This window comes from Chelonoidis abingdonii, chromosome 1 (genome assembly GCF_003597395.2).
Source record: "Chelonoidis abingdonii isolate Lonesome George chromosome 1, CheloAbing_2.0, whole genome shotgun sequence".
Lineage (NCBI taxonomy): Eukaryota > Metazoa > Chordata > Testudines > Testudinidae > Chelonoidis > Chelonoidis abingdonii.
The window spans coordinates 21,545,566-21,550,910 of NC_133769.1; positions in this window are offsets into that span (position 1 = coordinate 21,545,566).

The following is a 5,345-nucleotide window of genomic DNA, read 5'->3' on the forward strand; positions in this document are numbered from 1 at the left end:
TCCTTTTTGTATTTTGCTATATTAAACTCATTTTTTCCTTTGGCCTGCCAAATGTCCCAAATGATCCCAATTTCTCTGTATTTTATGTGGGTTCTATAGAAATTGTGCAAAACCTCAGAAACTATTTCAAAATTCTCCACCATTTCTCCTAAACCACAGCAGTGGGAACAAACATGTCTCAGCTGATGCATTCTCAGAGAGTCTCCAAATGCAGAGCAGTATCCATAAGCTGCTTTTTTAAAGGACTGCACAGTGAATCACAGTACAGTAGGAAGAGCTGCATCCAGGTCTCTCCTTTTCTGGGATAAATTTGCAGTATTTTGGCTCTGCAGATCACTGCATCTGCTAGGAGCTTCTTTGAGTTAAGAGGTTTTCTTTTCTTTTCTTTTTTTTTTAACCAATTAATAATAATAGTTAGTTTTCTGATTAAATGAACATTGTTTAGGAGTTTCATAAGCACCTAAGTGACTTTGTGCTCCTTTTCAAAATCCCACCCATAAAACATAAGGGCAAGACTGTGGATTTAATTTGGGTTGGGTGGGGATGGTGGGTTTGAGAACATCTGTGCATTACCAGCTTCTGACTGGCATGGTGCATGATCTAGGCACAGACCCTCTGGGAGTACTGGGAAAATGCATGCAGTAGCTTTTACCGAGTGTTGCACTCTCCACTCAGTGGCCCAGGTGTGATGGTGGAGGGCTGCAGGATCATGGCTCAGGCCTAGCTCTGCAACTTCCCCTGTTTTTGTGTCATTGTGTATATGGGTGTGTGAGTGCAAGTGTGAATGAAGTGGGCGTCTAGTACAGCTGTCACTGCCAGTCTTCTGAAGTCCTTATGCACCAGGAGCCTGATCCAAAGCCCACTGAACACAATGGGATTCACCCATTAATTTCACTGGGCTTTGTACTAGGCTGTAGGAGCACAAAGATTAGGCACAGTCCTGGTCCCTGCACAGAGGCTTAATGGAAACAGAAGGAACGATCTTTATACCCTATCACCTGAGCACTCCTACAGGGCAAGGCAGAATTGAGAAATGTGCTGATATTTCATCCCTGATGACTTGCTGATGCTTTGCATGTTTTGTCTGCACATCCCAGAAAATAGTTGCCAGAGTGTTTCAAAAATAAGCTATGGAGCTTCTCCAGTCTACACCAGCTGAGGATCTGGCCCCATGTCTATTGACCTAGGATACTCTCTCAAAACCTGCAGTTTGAGAGAGCCTGTTGCAGCAGTGTAGAAGAGCCAGGGATGGCACATTTCTCCAGAATGGAGCATACAAGCTTTTTGCAGACAGTCCGGCTCGAAGAAACCATCTCTGTTCATAATTATTTGCAAAGAAAACAGCCGTTTGGTGTCAAAGTATGTTTTACTATATCTTACACTGGAAACAAGGAGCAAGACTACCCTGATTCTTATTACTTCCTTTCAAGAAGCAATGGCCATAGAGCATGAGTAAAGATGGCTCTGCCATTTTGAGCATACATCTGACATTAGTAAGATGTATCAAGGGGTTGCACTATATTCTATGTACTTACATGGGATTGCTCTTGACTTTAAAACCAAAGCTGCTCTACATATTATTTAAAATTATGCTTCAGTCCAGTACTCTGACTTCTCTCTTGATGTTGTGTTCTCTGTCTTAAGTCCTAAACTAGGACTTCTCTGCTTAAAACACAGTCTAAGGCCCTGATTCTCCACTCCCACAGGCTTGACACCCGTCTGACTCCCTTGATATCAGGGGAGTTACTCCTGGTGTAAGTGTATGAAGGCAGTAATAATACTAGCAGTAGTGAAATTCAGTGGTCACCTTCCCGTCTCTAATTGGGGTTATGAAATCAGCATGTATTAGACCCGATCCCGCTCTCACAAAAGTCAGTGACAAAACTTCTGTTGACTTAAATGAACTAAGATCCCATTGGGGCAAACTATGCTCCCATTTACACAGGTGTAAACTCCCCAACTACCTGACACAAGTGTAACTAAGAGTAGAATTTCTGTAAATCTGTTTTCTGCCACAGATTTCCTGAATGACCTTGGGCCCCTCCTGGGTCTGTTCCCCCTCTGTAATGGTGGTAATCTGTGAGTAGTGCAAGAATATATACATTAAAGATTGTGAGGCACTCAATATGGTAATGGGGGCCATATAAATATCAAGGCTTGATAAGAGAGAGAATATGGTGCATTGCCTAAAATATATATAGGGCCTGATTCTCCTCTTGCTTCCACTGGTGTAAATCAGGAGTAGTTAATCTCCCCTCCCTACCATATGCATTATAGTGAGTATACTGATAGATCAGAGTGCCTTAACATTCATTTCTCTTCTCTTTGGTCCCTATCTTTCTCAGTTCTTTAGATTTCTCTTGCATGCACACATATCATTCCCCTGCCCCAATCCTCTTGTCTTCTAGAACTTATAGACTTTAAGGTCAGAAGAACCATTGTGATCATCTAGTCTGGCCTCCTGCATATTGCAGGCCACAGAGCCTCGCCTTCACATTCCTGGAATAGACCCCTAAACTCTGACTGAGTTACTGAAGTCCTCAAATCATGGTTTAAAGACTTCTAGTTACAGAGAATCCACCATTTACACTAGTATAAACCTGCAAGTTACCTGCACCCCATGCAGCAGAGGAGGGCGAAAAACCCACAAGCTCTCTGCCAATCTGATTGGAGGGAAAATTCCTTCCTGACCTCAAATATGGTGATCAGTTAGACCCTGAGCATGTGGGCAAGACCCACCAGGCAGATACCTTGGAAAGAATTCTCTGTTGTAATTCAGAGTCCTCCCTATCTAGTGTCCTTTTGTTTTTTTTGCTATTGAAAGTCAACAATGGGCCACAGGCCATTGTAGGCAGCCCATAACACCATCCTCTCCATAAGCTTACCAAGCTCACTTATCAAGACCTTCCCTGTGTCAAGGTGCTCTCCTCTCAACCTACCTCTACCTCAATTTGAGTTCCACTTTCTGTAATACACAAATACTTCCACCTCATTCTCCTCCTGCTCAGTGACCACTCTACAGTACAACAGCTCTCAGTTCAGAATCCCATCTCCTCACTATAAATTCTCCACCTCAGTCCTCCCTCCTTGTTGACCCACTTACCCCATTCCCAGCTACTGCTACCAGCTCAACCCCCCCAAAACCCAAACAAAAGGTTTAAATGGGTCAACTAACACAGGTCAATTATTGCTTTTAATATGATCCTTGGTTATGCTTTCTTCAGTTTGTTTGGCTTGTGGTGTGAAGACTTACATAAAGTAAGATTTTTTTAGGATCTTTGAAACAATACAACATGATGACACAGGAATGCATACAGAAACCATCTGACTTTTGAAAAATCCATGCTAAAAACAAAAGCTTGTTTTTAGACTGCAAGAGCATGAAGAAATATCTAAGTCTTCAATCCTGCAAAAACTTATGCATGCAAGCAACTTAAGTCCCCCCCACAAGCCTTCCCATCAAACTCAGTGGGAACTCGCCTGAGTAAAATTACTCACATCCATAAGTGTTTCAAGATCAGGCCCCAAATCAGTAAGAATTTTGCATCCCCATAATTTGTAGCACAAACAGTTATTTATTTAATAGAACAAGTGAAATAAATAGTTGGAAGGTTTTAAATAGCAGTCACTCCTGGAATTTGTGCAAGCGCATCATTCACTCTGAGTCAGGGTGGATCTTGCCTCCTGATTTTCAGATTCAGAAAAAATACAAGAATTCAAAATATACCACCAAGCTTTACTTGGTTTTGAAGCAAAACCATGACTCAACTTCAGGTTTCTCCAACACTGGGTTCGACACCAAGTATGGTTGTAAATGTTGCAAGGTTTTCAGGCTGAATCTGGGTGGAATACCATGGCTCTGATCCTTATGATGAGCTCCATGTGGGTGGACCCCTGCACGGCCCCCCCATGGGGCTATGCACAGAGGTCTGTCTGTATGGAGCCTGTTGTAATTGTGGGGTTCAAGTTTGTAATGAAACCTCAAGCCCACCAAGTTGTTCCTGTTTTGTGAGCACCATACATAGCTCTGCCTAGTTCTAACCTTCAATGAATTTCACCACAGAGTACAAATTCATAATCAAGTTATAATAGAAATCTGCCCTTATAGTGACACAGCCAAAGTTGGGAGGCCTCAGACTTAATCAGCTTTGAAGCTAGATTGTGATTTAAACCATTAGCCCCATGCCTGGACCCTTGCATGGACTAGCCAGGCTTTAGGTCTGGGGGCAAAGTAAGATGGTGCTACATTCATGTTTACTCCCCCTGGAGCACGGGAGTGGAAAATAGGCACAACCTTGGTTCCACTGATCAACAGAGTTAAGGGTTCACTGGAGTAATTCTAATCTTACAGAGCTGCCCCCAGCTTCTGCTGCCTACTCGTTTTCTCTAACATGGAGGAGCAGCCTCAGAGTGTTAATGGATCCAAAGTGCCTGGGAGCAAGGGTGGGGAAGCAGAGACCTCCAGACCTGACACAGATGCGCTGCTTCTCCATACAGACTCCTGCATTTCTTGGACCCATACAGTGTGGGAGCAGCACCCACTTCCTCTCTTCCCTCTTCCATTGAAACAGTGAGGTAAACACTACATCACTATGTGCCTCCACTTCAGCCTAATGGCATCTGTTCAACTTCTGATTGTGCAGGGCTTCCAAAGACTCCTTCTGCTACCGGATGGCGATGGACACCATGCTTCTCTTCCCTTCACCTCCCTTCCTTTCCAGGGCCGACTCTACTGTTTTTGCCGCCCCAAGCAGCGCGCCGAATTGCTGCTGCGGAAGGTGGGGGCAGTCTGTGTGCCCTTAGGGCGGCTCGCGCGTTTCCACAGCGGCTGAAGACAGAAGCTGCACCGCCGTGGACAGCTGAACACAGAAGCTGCCCCTGAATCACCACCGCTGCGGAAACATGCATGCCGCCCTAACGGCACACGGACTGCCCCTGCCATCCGGTGGCAATTCTCGCACTGCTTGGGGGCAAAAACACAGGAACTGCTGCCCCTTGCAGATTGCTGCCCCAAGCACCTGCTTGGGATGCTGGGGCCTGGAGCCAGCCCTGCTCCTTTCGATTCACCCCTGCTAACTCATCCCATCTCTGCCATTCCCATCTCTTCCCATACCTTTGCAAGCGAAAAAGAAAATAAAATAATCTTATATAAATAAAAGGAAAGAAATACCCTCCCCCACTCCAATTTGATATATGTTGTGGCAAATTGCTGGTATTGTTCTCTGGGTCTCGTGCTCTCTCTTCTCTGGGGTAGGTTCAGGGCGATATTGCTTGCCTCTGAACCAGTTCTTAATCACTCCCCTAGTGTCCTTGGAGGAGGGGAGTGGAGAGGGAGGGACCTGGGC